We start from the raw sequence: 17,560 nt of genomic DNA, 5'->3' as shown, positions 1-17,560 counted from the left end.
AGCCCTGGCCTGGGAGCAAGAGAATCTGGGTTCTTTATCCCCGTTGTGCCATTTGCCTGCTGTGAGACTTGTTGCCAACTTGTACTTCCCAAGCGCTTAGTACAGTGCTCTGCACACAGTAAGCGCTCAATAAATACAATTGATTGATTGATTGAGACCTTGGGCAGGTCACGTAACTTCTCTGTGCCCCAGTTTCCTCATCTGCAGAGAAGCAGCATGGCTCAATGGAAAGAGCCCGGGCTTGGGAGTCAGAGGTCAGGGGTTCAAATCCCGGCTCCGCCAGTTGTCAGCTGGGTGGCTTTGGGCAAGTCACCTCACTTCTCTGAGCCTCAGTTCCTTCATCTGTAAAATGGGGATGAAGACTGTGAGCCCCATGTGGGACAATCTGATCACCTTGCATCCTCCCCTGTGCTTAGAACAGTGCTTGGCACATAGTAAGCGCATAACAAATGCCATCATCATCATCATCATTTGCAAAATGGGGATTAAATTCCTGTTCTCCCTCCCCACCAGACTGTGAGCCCCTTTCAATCAGTTGTATTTATTGAGTGCTTACTGTGTGCACAGCATTGTACTAAGCGCTTGGGAGTGTACACTGTATACCAATATAACAGACACATTCCCTGCCCACAGTGATTTTACAGTCCAGAGACAGACATTAATATAAATAAATTAATAATAAATAATAATAATGGTATTAGTTAAGCGCTTACTATGTGCCAAACACTGTTCTAAGTGCTGGGGTAGATACAAGGTAATCAGGTTGTCCCACTTGGGGCTCACAAACTTAATCCCCATTTTACAGATGAGGGAACGGAGCCACAGAGAAGCGAAGTGACTTGCCCCAAATCACACAGCTGACAAGTGGTGGAGCCGGGATTAGAACCCACGACCTCTGACTCCCAACCCCGGGCTCTTTCCACTAAGCCACTCTCCTTCTCTAATACATATGTGAGCGCGCTGTTGGGTAGGGACCGTCTCTGTATGTTGCCAACGTGGACTTCCCAAGCGCTTAGTACAGTGCTCTGCACACGGTAAGCGCTCAATAAATACGATTGAATGAATGAATGAAGGACTGAATTATGGAAATGTACGTAACTGCTGTGGGGCTGAGGCAGCGCTGAATAAAGGAAGCAAATCAAAGTGACCCAGAAGGGAGAGGGGGAAGAGGAAATGAGGGTTTAATCATGGAAGACCTCTTGGAGGAGATGTGTCTTCAATAAGGCTTTGAATAGGGAGTTGAACACTATTTGAGATTTGCCCATTTTGGGGGGTGAGTTATCTAGTCCAAAATCGCTTTTTTTTTTAAAAAAATCAATGATCAGGTTCTTTTGTTTGGGTTTTGGAGAATCTGGCCATTTCCCCTAGTCGAGAGGCAGCAGCTAGGTAGGGAAGGAATGAAAGATTCCTTGCATCCGGAGTTCACGTCCCCTGGTTATTCTGCGAGAGCGGCTTCTGCTGCGGCAGGGAGAAATTGAAGAATGCTATTTACTTACCAGGCAGGATTCTCTTTTAAACCCTTTCATAATGACAGCCGTAAATCCCGTCTGAGAGACCGGGATCAGCTGCTCAGCACTCCGTGTTGTTTCTTTTTTCCCCTTTGGTCTTCTCTTTCAGAAATGAAAAATTCAAAAGCTGCTAGAGTGCCTGCGTGGCTTGCAAAGACTGTCTTCTGCCCGAAGTATAATAATAATAATAATAATAATATATTTGTTAAGCACTTATTACGTGCCTTGCAAGCATTGTGTTAAGTGCTAATGTTTTGTTCCGATATGTATATATATGTATACACATATATACATACATATACATATAATATGTATATATATCAGAACAATATTATCACAGCGTAATATATGATGATGGCATTTATTAAGCGCTTACTATGTGCAAAGCACTGTTCTAAGCACTGGGGAGGTTACAAGGTGATCAGGTTGTCCCACGGGGCTCACAGTCTTAATTCCCATTTTCCAGATGAGGGAACCGAGGCCCAGAGAAGTGAAGTGACTTGTATGTATATGTTAAAAGGAAGTGAGCTAGCAGAGGACCTTCAGGCCACTGGTTAGAGATTTCTGTGTGATGCAGAGACAACTAAGTAACCATTCTGAAGACAATTCATGTCACGGTAAAACCGCTTTTTAGAAAGATGTGCCAAGCAGCAGAGGGGAGAGATCGGAGGTATTAGGGAGAATAGCAAGTAGTTATAATAGCAGCGGTAGCTTGGTGTAGTGGAAAGAGCACGGCTTGGGAGTCAGAAGTCGTGGGTTCGAATCACTTAAGTCACTTCTCTGTTCCTCAGTTACCTCATCTGTATGTAAAACGGGGATTAAGACTGTGAGCCCCACGTGGGACAACCTGCTGACCTTGTATCTACCCCAGCGCTTAGAACAGTGCTTGGCACATCGCGCTTAACAAATCCCATCATCATTATTATTCTCCCTCCTATTAGACTGTGAACCCTATGTGGGACCTGATGATCTTGAATCTAACCCCGGTGCTTAGTACAGTACTTGGCACAAACTAAGCGCTTAAAATACCACAGCTATTATTATTATTACTCTAATGCCAGGTTCTGGGCTTCTGTGATAGGGAGGACAGGGATGGGTGGGAAGGTAAAGAGTTCAGTTTTGGACATGTTCAGTTTGAGGTGTAAGCGAGACATTCAGGAAAAGATATCTTGAAGGAAGGAGGCAATGAGAGGCTTCAGAGAAAGAGAGGTCAAGGTTGGAGAGGTGAATTGGGGAATCAACCTCCTAGTTGTAGTTGAAGTTATGGGAGTGAGTGAGTTCTCCAAGGGAGTGGGTGTAGATAGAGACTAGAAGGGGACCCAGACTGGACCTTGAGGGACGCCCACAGTTAGGGGGAGGGACGCAGACAGAGGAGGAGCCTGCAAAACAGACTGAGAACGAGCGGCCAGATAGGAGGAGAACCAGGAGAGGACGATTGCGGTGAAGCCAAAGTTAGATAATGTTTCCGGGAGAAGAGGGTAGTCCTCAGTTGAGAGGGCAATGAGAATGAAAGAGAGGCTGTCAGAGTTGGTAGGAGGAAGGTCATTGGTGACCTTAGAGATTGCAGCTTCTGCGGAGTCAACGGGTGGGATGCCAGATTGGAGGGGGTCAGGGCCATAATTGGAGGAGAGTAAGCGGAGTCTGCAGGCGTAGACAACTTTCTCAAGACGTTTGTATCCCTACTTCAAGTCCCTCTGACCCCAGCGTGAGAGACACGTCATCTTATAGCTGGGCAGAGTGGTGGAAGGTAGAGCCGGATTTCTCTGGGCTCCAGCAACAGCTGGTCCGGCGAGTTGGGCTCCGGACGGTTCCCTCGTCCTTGAGATGAGCTCACCTGGAAGTAGACGGAGAGTGGCAAGAGGTTAAACTCACAATGAGCCCTAAAATATAAATATCATTCCTCAGGGAAACCGAGGGTCCAAGGACCCTCTGGGAATCCGTAGCCTCTTTCAATGACTTTGGGATTAGTTCAATCTGGTTTGGGATTCGGGAGGACTCCCAAAACGTTCAACTGATTTATAAAGTGCGGTGGTGGGAAAGGGAATTAGGTGCTACTTTTTTCATCTTTTTGCAGAATTTTGTTCCTGAAGGGGAAGTGTGCATTTTGTGACTGGAGATTTGATGCAAATTGTTTTTCACATCAAGTGATGGTAGAAAGGTGAACAACTCTTGGCCATTTTCCAATTAAAGTGGAGGGAAGTATGTCAATAGGTAGTAATAATAATAACGATGATGGCATTTATTAAGCGCTTACTATGTGCATAGCACTGATCTAAGCGCTGGGGAGGTTACGAGGTGGTCAGGTTGTCCCAAAGGGGGCTCACAGTCTTAATCCCCATTTTACAGATGAGGTAACTGAGGCCCAGAGAAGTGAAGGGACTTGCCCAAAGTCACACAGCTGACAACTGGCAGAGCCGGGATTTGAACCCATGACCCCTGACTCCAAAGCCCGGGCTCTCTCCACTGAGCCACGCTGCTTTGTTCCAGATGTTAAGTGCCCGATATTACCGTTGAAGTTCCTGGAAGCACAATATTTTCATTTACTGCCTTTTTCCCAAGCCCAGCTCCCAAATTTCAAGTGGCGACCTCCTGGCTGGGAATGTTGAGACGTAGAACATGTGCAAAAACCCTTCTGAGTCAGCCGGTACGATCCTCTGAAATCAGTACGAAAGCTCAGGGCTCGCATTCTTTTCCACTTCTGGCGGCCTCTCAGACTTTTCGGGGTTGGCTTCAGCACTTTATCAATCAGACAGTCGTATTTATTGAGCGCTTACTGTGTGCAGAGCACTGTACTAAGCGCTTGGGAAGTACAAGTTGGCAACGTATACAGTCCCTACCCAACAGTGGGCTCACAGTCACAGTCTTTACACGCATCTCTACCTTCCAGCTGCGTACAGGTGCAGCTGTGGGAGTTATTCGTTTGTCAACCATGACGAGTTACAGAAAGAGAGTGGTCGGTGGGGGACCTGAGTGAAACAAATGGCACTGACTGTTCAATTGGTGCGTGGGTTAGAAAACCCAATAAGTTTTTTTCCTGTGGACATTTTGGGGAGATTGTAGGGAGCCGAAGGACCGGCCCGCTAGAGCTCCTGATGGGCTGTAATAATAATGATGGCATTTCTTAAGCACTTTATTTTACTTGTACATATCTATTCTATTTATTTTATTTTGTTAATGTTTTGTTTTTCTCTCTCTCTCTCTCCCTTCTAGACTGTGAGCCCACTGTTGGGTAGGGACCGTCTCTAGATGTTGCCAACTTGCACTTCCCGAGGGCTTAGTACAGTGCTTTGCACACAGTAAGCGCTCAATAAATACGATTGAATGAATGAATCAACAGTGCTTGACACATAGTAAGCGCTTAACAAATACCATTACTATTAATATTCTCGGCGCCTCAGATCCCTTTTAGACTGTGAGCCCACTGTTGGGTAGGGACTGTCTCTATATGTTGCCAACTTGTACTTCCCAAGCGCTTAGTACAGTGCTCTGCACACAGTAAGCGCTCAATAAATACGATTGACTGACTGAGTTACCCAATGGGCCCGGGAAGATGAAGGGCTGCTCATCGTATCCCAGTTTCTTGTCCCGCCGAGATAGAATCTTGACCCCATGATGATCGCTCAGAAAATTGGAATGACTTGTCTTCCTAGTTTCTTCCTGGTTGCCAAAGGCCCAGGGAAAAGGTCTCCCGGCTGCCTGATTCTTGGCCAGATGGTGTAATCCCTGCGTTTTCCTTGATCCCGTGGGGTCTCATTGTCTTCCAGAGTGCCAAACCACTCCCTTCCCTATGGGACCTGGCTTAAAGCTGGAGCCTCTTTCAGCGCAATCAATCAATCAATCAATCGTATTTATTGAGCGCTTACTATGTGCAGAGCACTGTACTAAGCGCTTGGGAAGTACAAATTGGCATCACATAGAGACAGTCCCTACCCGATAGTGGGCTCACAGTCTAAAAGGGGGAGACAGAGAGCAGAACCAAACATACCAACAAAATAAAATAAGTAGGATAGAAATGTACAAGTAAAATAAATAAATAAATAAATAAACAGAGTAATAAATATGTACAACCATATATACATATATACAGGTGCTGTGGGGAGGGGAAGGCGGTAAGGCGGGGGGATGGAGAGGGGGACGAGGGGGAGAGGAAAGAAGGGGCTCAATCTGGGAAGGCCTCCTGGAGGAGGTGAGCTCTCAGCAGGGCCTTGAAGGGAGGAAGAGAGCTAGCTTGGCGGATGGGCAGAGGGAGGGCATTCCAGGCCCGGGGGATGACGTGGGCCGGGGGGTCGATGGCGGGACAGGCGAGAGCGAGGTACAGTGAGGAGATTAGTGGTGGAGGAGCGGAGGGTGCGGGCTGGGCAGTAGAAGGAGAGAAGGGAGGTGAGGTAGGAGGGGGCGAGGTGATGGAGAGCCTTGAAGCCCAGGGTGAGGAGTTTCTGCCTGATGCGCAGATTGATCGGTAGCCATTGGAGGTTTTTGAGGAGGGGAGTGATATGTCCAGAGCGTTTCTGGACAAAGATAATCCGGGCAGCAGCATGAAGTATGGATTGAAGTGGAGAGAGACACGAGGATGGGGATCAGAGAGAAGGCTAGTGCAGTAGTCCAGACGGGATAGGATGAGAGCTTGAATTAGCAGGGTAGCGGTTTGGATGGAGAGGAAAGGGCGGATCTTGGCAATGTTGCGGAGCTGAGACCGGCAGGTTTTGGTGACGGCTTGGATGTGAGGCGTGAATGAGAGAGCGGAGTCGAGGATGACACCAAGGTTGCGGGCTTGTGAGACGGGAAGGATGGTAGTGCCGTCAACAGAGATGGGAAAGTCAGGGAGAGGACAAGGTTTGGGAGGGAAGACAAGGAGCTCAGTCTTCGACATGTTGAGCTTTAGGTGGCGGGCGGACATCCAGATGGAGATGTCCTGAAGGCAGGAGGAGATGCGAGCCTGGAGGGAGGGGGAGAGAGCAGGGGCAGAGATGTAGATCTGGGTGTCATCAGCGTAGAGGTGATAGTTGAAGCCGTGGGAGCGAATGAGGTCACCAAGGGAGTGAGTGTAGATTGAGAACAGAAGGGGACCAAGCACTGAACCTTGGGGAACTCCCACAGTAAGAGGATGGGAGGGGGAGGAGGAGCCTGCAAAAGAGACTGAGAAAGAACGACCGGAGAGATAAGAGGAGAACCAGGAGAGGACGGAGTCTGTGAAGCCAAGGTCAGATAACGTGTTGAGGAGAAGGGGGGTGGTCCACAGCGCAGCAAGGGAACTATGGGAATTAGCCTATTTATTTGGAAAACAAGGGAAATGCTGAGACTGCTGATGAGAAGCAGCATCGGCTAGTGGAAAGCGCTCAGCCGTGGGAGTCAGAGGACCTGCGTTCCAATCCTAACTCTGCCACTAGCCTACTGTGTGACGTTGGGCAAATCACTTAAACTTCTCTGTGCCTCCATTTCCTTATCTGTAAAATAGGGCTTAAATACCCGTTCTTCCTCTTTTTTACGTTATTTGTTAACCGGGTACTGGGTGTCAAACACTGTTCTGAGCGCTGGGGTAGTTAATTGGGTCAGACGCAGTCGCCGTCCCACATGGCTCACGGGCTAAGTAGGATGGAAGACAGGTAGTTAATCTCCTTTTTATAGTAGAGAAAACTGAGGCACAGAGAAGTTAAGTGTCTCGCCCAGGGTCACACAGCTGATGAGTGGCAGAGCTGGATTAGAACCCAAATTCCCTGAATCCCAGACCTGTGCTTTTTCCACTCAGCCCTGCTGCTTCTCCACATAAACCCATCAGCCATCTCTTGCGCTTCAACCAGTCGGATGTATTTTTTGAATGCTTACTGTGTGCAGAACACTGTACTTGGATGAGTACAACACAACAGTACGACACTCTTTCCCTGTGCACCATCAGCTTACAGTCTTGCCGGGAGACAGGCGTCAATATAGATAAATTGGGGGACATACCTAAGTGTGGGGGAGGCGGAGGGGTGAAGGAAGGGAGCAAGTCAGGGCAAGGGAGAGGGAGAAGAGGGGAGGAAGCTTTGGTCAGGGAAGGTTTCTTGGAGGAGAAGGGCCTTCAGTAAAGGTTTGAAGGTGGGGAAAATAATTATCCGTCAGATATGAAGTGGGGGGGCATTCCAGGCCAGGGGCAGGACGCGGGCGAGAGGTCAGTGGTGAGTTAGACGAGATGGAGATACAGAGAGTAGGATGACACCAGAAGAGTGAAGGAGAGTAGTAAGATGAGGTAGGAGGGGGCAACGCCATTGAGTGCCTTAAAGCCGACGGTAAGGAGTTCCTGTTTGATGCAGAGGTGGATTGGCAGCCACTGGAGGTTCTTGAGGAGTCTGAATGATTCTGTAGAAAAACGATCCGGGTAGCAGAGCGAAGAATGAACTGGAGTGGGGAGAGACAGGAGGCAGGGAGGTCAACACGGAGGCTGATATAGTAATCAAGGCGGGAGAGGGTAGAAGCGGCGTGGCTCGGTGGAAAGAGCCTGGGCTTTGGAGTCAGAGGTCATGGGTTCAAGTCCCGGCTCTGCCAATTGTCAGCTGTGTGACTTTGGGCAAGTCACTTCACTTCTCTGGGCCTCAGTTACCTCATCTGTAAAATGGGGATTAAGATTGTGAGCCCCCCATGGGACAACCTGATCACTTTGGATCCTCCCCAGCGCTTAGAACAGTGCCTTGCACATAGTAAGCGCTTAACAAATACCAAAATTATTATTATTATCATTAAATGCTTGGATTAACGAAGTGGCATTTTGGATGGATGAATGAATCAACGGCATTTATTGAGCTCTTACTATGTGCATAGCACTGTTCTAAGCGCTTGGGAGAGCGGACACATTCCCTGACCATAATGAGAGGGGGAGACAGACATGAATATGAATAACTTATAAGTAATTTCAAGATACGTACATAAGGGCCGGGGGGTTGGGTATGGGCCGAATATTAAATGTCCAAAAGTCGCAAATGCATAAACGATGCAGAGAGGAGAGTGAACTGGGGAAAAGAGGGCTTACTCGGGGAAGACGATGTGGAGACGATGTGCCCTTCATTAATAATAATGATAATAATGATAATGTAGGTATTTGCTTAGTGCTTACTATGTGCCCCTTCTAGACTGTGAGCCCGTTGTTGGGTAAGGACCGTCTCTATAGGTTGCCAACTTGTACTTCCCAAGCGCTTAGTACAGTGCCCTGCACACAGTAAGCGCTCAATAAATACGACTGAATGAATGAATTAATGAATGAACAGCTAACGGGGGCGGTGGGTATGGGAGTAAATTAGGAAGAACTATTGTTGTTGGCCAGTGGAAAAAGTCAAATTGTATTAATTTATACTGCTGTCTCTTTACTTGTGTTGATATCTGTCTCTAGACTGTGAGCTCATTGTGGGCAGGGATTGTCTCTTTTATTGCTGCATTGTACTTCCCCAAGCGCTTAGTACAGTGCTCTGCACACAGTAAGCGCTCAATAAATACGATTGAATGAATGAATAATCATAATAATGATAATAATGACATTTATTGAACACTTACTATGTGCAAAGCACTGTTCTAAGCTCTGGGGAAGTTACAAGGTGATCAGGTTGTCCCACGGGGGGCTCCCAGTCTTAATCCCCATTTTCCAGATGAGGTCATAACTGAGGCCCAGAGAAGTGAAGTGACTTACCCAAAGTCACCCAGCTGACAAGTGGCGGAGCAGGGATTTGAACCCATGACCTCTGCCTCCAAAGCCCGGGCGCTTTCCACGGAGCCACGGTGCTTCCCCTGATGAAGCGACACTTATGAAATGCGACACACGTGAAATGCTCGGCGCAGTTAGCGCTCAACAGGTATCTCCGATTTATTTGTAAAATTCCCAGAACCTATACACATACTAAGCATGTGTGCCGAGTTCCGCTTCCAGATAGCGATGCAGCGTGGCTTAGTGGAAAGAGCACGGGCCTGGGAATCGGAGGGCCTGGGTTCCAAACCTGCCCCTGCTACTTACTTGCCTGTTGGGTGATCTTGGACCTCAGCTTCCTTATCTGTAAAATGGGGATTCAATACCCGTTCTCCCTCCCCTCTTAGACTGAGAGCATCGTGTGGAACGGGGACTGTGTCCCGCCTGGTTATCTTGTATCTGCCCCAGTGCTTTGAACAGAGTTTGGCTACATAGTGAACGCTTCACATTAATGCCTGTCTCCCCCTCTGGACCTTAAGCTCGTTGTGACCGGGGAAAGCCTATGTTATGCTGTTGTGTGGTACGCTCCCAAGAGTTTAATACAGTGCTCTTCACCCAGTAAGTGCTCGATAAATTTGACGGACTTGCATCGACTCAGAATGAATCGAAACATAAAAAAAATTAAAGTGGACCAGGTCCGAGAAATATCTGGATTTCCTCCGACTGTACTCCGAAGCTCGGGCACAGGAGGGGAGGAAGCGTCCTGTGGAAGTGTTCCAGGATTGCGGATTAGCGGTATGCGATTGGAAAAGCATCAGAGGAGTAAGGGAGTTCGTTTCAGTGGAGAGGGTGGTGTTGAGTGGGTCGATTTCATCATCATCATCAATCGTATTTATTGAGCGCTTACTATGTGCAGAGCACTGTACTAAGCGCTTGGGAAGTACAAATTGGCAACATATAGAGACAGTCCCTACCCAACAGTGGGCTCACAGTCTAAAAGATTTGTGCATCAGGAGAAGGTAGTTTGGGTATTGAGACCAAATGGAGTAGGATGGCTGTAGTATATTATAGGGGGTCAAAAGAACGGAGGTCTCTGTGGAGGAAAAGGACATTTTTGCCAGGGGTGGGTGTCCGGGAAAGAGAGCAAGCGAGGAGACTGCGGTGAGATCGAGGAATTGCGGAATTGGTGAGGTTAGAGATTGTACGGTTACTGGAGGTTATAAGATCAAATGTGTGCCCAAATTGGTAAGCGTGGGAGGTGGGATGGAGCAGGAGGTCGTTGGAGTAGAGGAGGGAGATGTGAGCCCACTGTTGGGTAGGGACTGTCTCTATATGTTGCCAACTTGTACTTCCCGAGCGCTTAGTACAGTGCTCTGCACACAGTAAGCGCTCAATAAATACGATTGATTGATTGATTGATTGATTGGAAGGATCATTGGGAACATCCAAATGAATATCAACGTCCCTGGGGATGAATGTAGGGATGGAGAACGAGAAGAACGGGAGAAAGGGCGCAAAATGGTTCAGAAAGTTGAAGGTGGGGCCTGAGGGGGAGCAGAGGACCATGACTAGAAATTGGAATGGTTAGTAAAGATGAATAATAATAATAATAATAGTAATTGTATTTGTTAAGTGCTTACTACGTGCAAAGCACTATTCTAAGTGCTGGGGGGATACAATAATAATAATAATGATAGCATTTATTAAGTGCTTACTGTGTGCAAAGCACTGTTCTAAGCGCTGGGGGGATACAATAATAATAATAATAATGATAGCATTTATTAAGCGCTTACTGTGTGCAAAGCACAGTTGTAAGCGCTGGGGAGGTTACAAGGTAATCAGGTTGTCCCATGGGGAGGTCACAATCTTAATCCCCATTTTACAGATGAGGTAACTGAGGCCCAGAGAGGTTAAGTGACTTGCCCAGAGTCACACAGCTGGCAATTGGCAGAGCCGGGATTTGAAACCCATGACCTCTGACTCCAAAGCCCGGGTAGGTTGTCCCACGTGAGGCTCACAGTCTCAATCCCCATTTTACAGATGAGGGAACTGAGGCCCAGAGAAGTGAAGTGACTTGCCTAAAGTCACCCAGCTGACAATTTGCGGAGCCGGGATTTGAACCCATGACCTCTGACTCCAAAGCCCAGGCTCTGTCCACTGAGCCACGCTGCTTCTCTGCTGCTTCGGATATCACCCGATGGATGATATCGGCTTCAGAGGAAGGGAGAGGGATGGGGGAGGTGGGCGATGAAAGCGGTAATGGGGAGCTAGAAGGAAGCTGTGCTTCTGAATCGTAAAAAAATTTAAGGTGGACAAGGTCAGAGAAATGTGTGGATTTCCTCCAGCTGTATCACCATCAATCGTATTTATTGAGCGCTTACTATGTGCAGAGCACTGTACTAAGCGCTTGGGAAGTACAAATTGGCAACATATAGAGACGGTCCCTACCCAACAGTGGGCTCACAGTCTAAAAGGGGGAGACAGAGAACAAAACCAAACATACTAACAAAATCAAATAAATAGAATAGATAGGTACAAGTAAAATAAATAAATAAATAAATAAATAAATAAAAAGAGCTGTACTCCGAAGCTCGGGCACAGGAGGGGAGGAAGCGTCCTGTGGAAGTGTTCCGGGATTGCGGGTTAGCGGTATGAGACTGGCGAAGGGACAGAGGAGTAAGGGAGTTCCTTCCTTTCAGTGGGGAGGGTGATTCTGAAGGAGGGGGAGAAGATGAGGCCCCCTCTCATCTGGGGAGAGCCAGAGTTCAGTGATGGTGAGGAGGAGCGGCGATTGAGTCGGGAACGGGTCACTAAAGAAGGGAGGCTTCCCCATAGTAGATCAGGGGGTCCACAGGCCACCCTTCCCTGAGGCTATAGGAAGGACGCTTGGAGTGGGGGCGGTGGGAAGGGATTGAATTGGGGGTGACCTGGTGGGAGGGATGAGGGGCGGAGCTGAGAGAGGACAATAATAAATAATGATGGCATTTGTTAAGCGCTTACTATGTGCAAAGCCCTATTCTAAGAGCTGGGGAGGTTATAAGGTGATCAGGTTGTCCCACGGGGGGTTCGCAGTCTTCATCCCCATTTGACAGATGAGGGAACTGAGGCCCAGAGAAGTGAAGTGACTTGCCCAAAGTCACCCAGCTGACACTTGGCGGAGCCGGGATTTGAACCCATGACCCCCGACTCCAGAGCCCGGGCTCCTTCCACTGAGCCACGCTGCTTCTCTGCGGATAAGAATAATAATAATGATGGCATTTATTAAGCGCTTACTATGTGCAAAGCACTGTTCTAAGCGCTGGGGAGGTTACCAGGTGATCAGGTTGTCCCACGGGGGGGCTTGCACTCTTAATCCCCATTTTAAAGATGAGGGAACTGAGGCCCAGAGAAGTGACTTGCCCAAAGTCACCCAGCTGACACTTGGCGGAGCCGGGATTTGAACCCATGACCTCCGACTCCAAAGCCCGGGCTCCTTCCACTGAGCCACGCTGCTTCTCTGCGGATAAGAATAATAATAATGATGGCATTTATTAAGCGCTTACTATGTGCAAAGCACTGTTCTGAGCGCTGGGGAGGTTACCAGGTGATCAGGTTGTCCCACGGGGGGGCTTGCACTCTTAATCCCCATTTTAAAGATGAGGGAACTGAGGCCCAGAGAAGTGACTTGCCCAAAGTCACCCAGCTGACACTTGGCGGAGCCGGGATTTGAACCCATGACCTCTGACTCCAAAGCCCGGGCTCCTTCCACTGAGCCACGCTGCTTCTCTGCGGATAAGAATAATAATAATGATGGCATTTATTAAGCGCTTACTATGTGCAAAGCACTGTTCTAAGCGCTGGGGAGGTTACCAGGTGATCAGGTTGTCCCACGGGGGGGCTTGCACTCTTAATCCCCATTTTAAAGATGAGGGAACTGAGGCCCAGAGAAGTGACTTGCCCAAAGTCACCCAGCTGACACTTGGCGGAGCCGGGATTTGAACCCATGACCTCTGACTCCAAAGCCCGGGCTCCTTCCACTGAGTCACGCTGCTTCTCTGCGGATGACAGGGGTGGGGCGGCACAAGGGGTGGGGAGAGGGTGGATGGGAATGCACCGAGGAGGGCCGGCCTGGGGCGAGGAGGGGAGGGGAGAGATCAGCGGGAGGAGACAATCAATCAATCAATCAATCGTATTTATTGAGCGCTTACTATGTGCAGAGCACTGTACTAAGCGTTTGGGAAGTACAAATTGGCATCACATAGAGACAGTCCCTACCCAACAGTGGGCTCACAGTCTAAAAGGGGGAGACAGAGAACAGAACCAAACATACCAACAAAATAAAATAAGTAGGATAGAAATGTACAAGTAAAATAAATAAATGAATAAATAAACAGAGTAATAAATATGTACAACCATATATACATATATACAGGTGCTGTGGGGAAGGGAAGGAGGTAAGACGGGGGTGGAGAGGGGGACGAGGGAGACAGGAAGGAGGGGGCTCAGTCTGGGAAGGCCTCCTGGAGGAGGTGAGCTCTCAGCAGGGCCTTAAGAGACAGAAGACAAATGGTGGGTCAATGGCCTAAGAGAACTTGGAGCGGCTGATCTGCAGACCCGATGGCCCGTGGGGGGGTTTCTCTAAGTGGGGGGGCCACTCAGCAGCTCCCAGCCTGGGGGAATCCACGAGTTCTGGCCTCCGTTCTGTGGGAATGGGCGAGCCGGTCTTTAGTTGTGATGGACGACCCGTTGTTAGCCCCCTCTTCTAAGGCCGGTCCACCTTCTTAGGCCGGGGTCCGGTGTGCAGAGGAGTGGGGGCTTGGTGAGGCCCTAGTCTTTGGCGCACGGTTGGGGGTGGCCATTGGGGAATGAGGGGGCCCGGAGGGCTCGGCTTCCCTTCCCCCTGGGGCGGATACAGGCCTTCAGAAGTGGGGTTGGCCCCTCCCTTTGTCTCGGTTTTTCCCCCCCGGTCTTGCTCCCGTCTTGCCCCCGTCAGCGGTCCATCTCTCAGCCACCTTTGGGGTGAGGGCGAGGGGCTGGAGGGCCCCTCTGACGACTTGACACCTGTCGACATGTTCTGTTTTGTTGTCTATCTCCCCCTTCTAGACTGTGAGCCCCTTGTTGGGTAGGGACCGTCTCCAGATGTTGACAACTTGTACCCTCCAAGCGCTTAGCACACGGTGAGCGCTCAATAAATACGATTGAATGAATGAATGAACCCCTACGCTAGATCCTAGGTCAATGGCGGGGGAGGAGATGGCGGAGTCTCGCCCCTTGCCTCAGTTTTTGGCCCCCTGGTTCGCCGAGTGGGCCCTGGGGCCTTTCTCTCGGAAGCCATTTTAGGCCTCCGGTGTGAGGGGAGAGGGTGGGCGGAGGGCTCGGCGTCCCTTCTCCCTCCGGAGCGATCCCCGGTCCGCAGAGGGAGCGTGGTGGAGTCCCTCCCCTTGCCTCAGTCTTCAGCCCCCGGTTCGCCCAGTGGGCGCTGGGTGATCGCGGCCTTTCTCTCTGGCGCCATTTTAGGCGTCCAGGTTGAGGAGGAGTCGGGGGAGGGATCAAAGTCCTCATGGCGCCATCCTGAGACCCCCGTGCAGGTGGGAGGGGGCACTGGTGGCGGGGGGTGGGGGTGGGACCCTTCCCCTTGGCGTGGGGCTCTGGAGGGCTTGCCCTCGGCCCTCCGATAGCATCGCTGCCCTTCCGCCGTCGCCGCCATCTTGCCTACAGAAGGTTGGAGAGGAAAGGCCGGAATTTAGCGACGTTGTGAAGGGTGATCCGACAGGATTTAGTGATAGATAATAATAAAAATATAGATGGATAGATATATAATATGAATAATAATAATAATAATGAGGAGCAGCGTGGCTCAGTGGAAAGAGCCCGGGCTTGGGAGACAGAGGCATGGGTTCAAATCCCCGCTCCGCCGCTTGTCAGCTGTGTGACTTTGGGCAAATCATTTAATCTATCAGTCGTATTTATTGAGCGCTTACTGTGTGCAGAGCACTGGACTAAGCGCTTGGGAAGTACAAGTTGGCAACATATGGAGACGGTCCCTACCCAACAGTGGGCTCACAGTCTGAAAGGGGGAGACAGAGAACAAAACCAAACATACTAACAAAATCAAATAAATAGAATAGATGTGTACAAGTAAAATAAATAAATAGAGTAATAAATATGTACAAACATATATCCATATATACAGGTGCTGTGGGGAAGGGAAGGAGGTAGGATGGGGGATGGAGAGGGGGGCGAGGGGGAGAGGAAGGAAGGGGCTCAGTCTGGGAAGGCCTCCTGGAGGAGGTGAGCTCTCAGTAGGGCCTTTAACTTCTCTGTGCCTCAGTTCCCTCATCTGGGAAATGGGGATTAAGATTGTGAGCCCCACATGGGACAACCTGATCACCTTGTATCCTCCCCAGCGCTTAGAACAGGGCTTTGCGCATAGTAAGCGCTTCACCAATACCAAAATTATTACGATTATTAATTATGGCAATTGTTAAATGCTTACTATGTGCCAGGCATTGTACTAACTCCTGGGGTGAATCCAAGCAAATTGGGTTGGACACAGTCCCTGGCCCACGTGGGGCTCACAGTCTCAATCCCCATTTTACAAATGAGCCAAGTGAGGCATAGAGAAGTAAAGTGACCTGCCCAAGGTCCCACGGCAGACAAGAAGCAGCGTGGCTCAGTGAAAAGAGCCCGGGCTTTGGAGTCAGAGGTCACGGGTTCAAATCCCGGCTCCGCCGATTGTCAGCTGTGTGACTTTGGGCAGGTCACTTCACTTCTCCGTGCCTCAGTTACCTCATCTGTAAAATGAGGATGAAGACTGTGAACCCCCCGTGGAGCAACCTCATCACCTTGTAACCTCCCCAGCGCTTAGAACAGTGCTTTGCACATAGTAAGCGCTTCATAAATGCCATCATTATTATTATTATTAAGTGGCAGAGGAGGGATTAGAACCCATGACCTTCTGACTCCCAAGCCCGTGCTCTGTCCACAAGGGCATGCTGTTTCTCTGATTGAATGTATATTTGTACATATTTATTATTCTGTTTATTTTATTAATGATGGGTATATATCTCTAATTCGATTTATCTATTTTGATGTTATTGATGTTATTGTTTTGTTGTCTTTCTCCCCCTTCTAGACTGTGAGCCCCTTGTTGGGTAGGGACCGTCTCTGTTGCTGAATTGTACTTTCCAAGCGCTTAGTACAGTGCTGTGCACACAGTTGGCGCCCCAATAAATACAATTAAATGAGCCCGTTGTTGGGTAGGGACCGTCTTCTATATGTTGCCAACTAGTACTTCCTAAGCACTTAGTACAGTGCTCTGCACAAAGTAAGCGCTCAATAAATTCGATTGAATGAATGAATGTTAGGTGGATATGAATGATAGAGTGAATATGTGGGTTGAATGAGAGAGGAATCAAGTGTAACACCAAGATTATGGGGTTGTGAGGCAGGAAAGATGGTGGTAATAATAATAATAATAATAATAATAATAATAATAATAATAATAATAATGACATCTGTTAAGCGCTTACTATGTGCAGAGCACTGTTCTAAGTGCTGGGGGGGGAGACAAGGTGATGAGGTTGTTCCTCGTGGGGCTCACAGTCTTAATATCCATTTTACAGATGAGGGAACTGAGGCCCAGAGAAGTGAAGTGACTTGCCCAAAGTCACACAGCTGACAAGTGGCAGAGGCGGGATTGGAACCCACGTCCTCTGGCTCCCAAGCCCGGGCTCTTTCCACTGAGCCACGCTGCTTCTCTAACTGTTTACAGAGATGGGAAAGTCTGGGGAGGACAGGGTTTGGGTGGGAAGATAAGGAGTTCTGTTTTGGGAATGTTAAATCTTTTTGGACTCTGAGCCTCATGTGGGGCAGGGACTGAATGCCAGCCGATTATTCCGACACTTTCCCACCTGTTTATCCTGACTGAATCCCAGGATTTAGTACAGTGCGTGGCATAGAGTTCAACCAATACCACAATGATTATTATTATTACTATTATTATTATTAAAGTATTGAGGAAGAAAATAATTGCTTATTCCAACCAGAGAGAATTCTGTAATAAAACTTGACTGTCATGGATGAGTAAACTTTCTAGACCCTTATTCTATATGGAAAACGGATCCACAGCCACTTTGCATGTAGAGAAGCAGCGTGGCTTATCGGAAAGAGCCCGGGCTTTGGAGTCAGAGGTCATGGGTTCAAATCCCGGCTCCGCCAGTTATCAGCTGGGTGACTTTGGGCAAGTCACTTCACTTCTCTGGGCCTCAGTTCCCTCATCTGGAAAATGGGAATTAAGATTATGAACCCCCCGTGGGACAACCTGATCACCTTGTAACCTCCCCAGCGCTTAGAACAGTGCTTTGCTCATAGTAAGTGCTTAATAAATGCTATTATTATTATTATTATTATTATTATTATTCGA

General features: G+C 48.7%; 1 protein-coding gene across 1 annotated transcript in view; it reads left to right on the top strand.

Annotated features, from left to right (window-relative positions):
* The window catches only part of MANBA (mannosidase beta), a 145,196-nt gene that overhangs the window by 66,096 nt on the left and 61,540 nt on the right, over positions 1-17,560 (top strand). The gene's annotated exons all lie outside the window — the stretch shown is intronic.

The sequence above is a fragment of the Tachyglossus aculeatus genome, chromosome X5 (assembly GCF_015852505.1).
Source record: "Tachyglossus aculeatus isolate mTacAcu1 chromosome X5, mTacAcu1.pri, whole genome shotgun sequence".
Lineage (NCBI taxonomy): Eukaryota > Metazoa > Chordata > Mammalia > Monotremata > Tachyglossidae > Tachyglossus > Tachyglossus aculeatus.
This window is presented reverse-complemented; position numbering and strand designations above follow the sequence as displayed.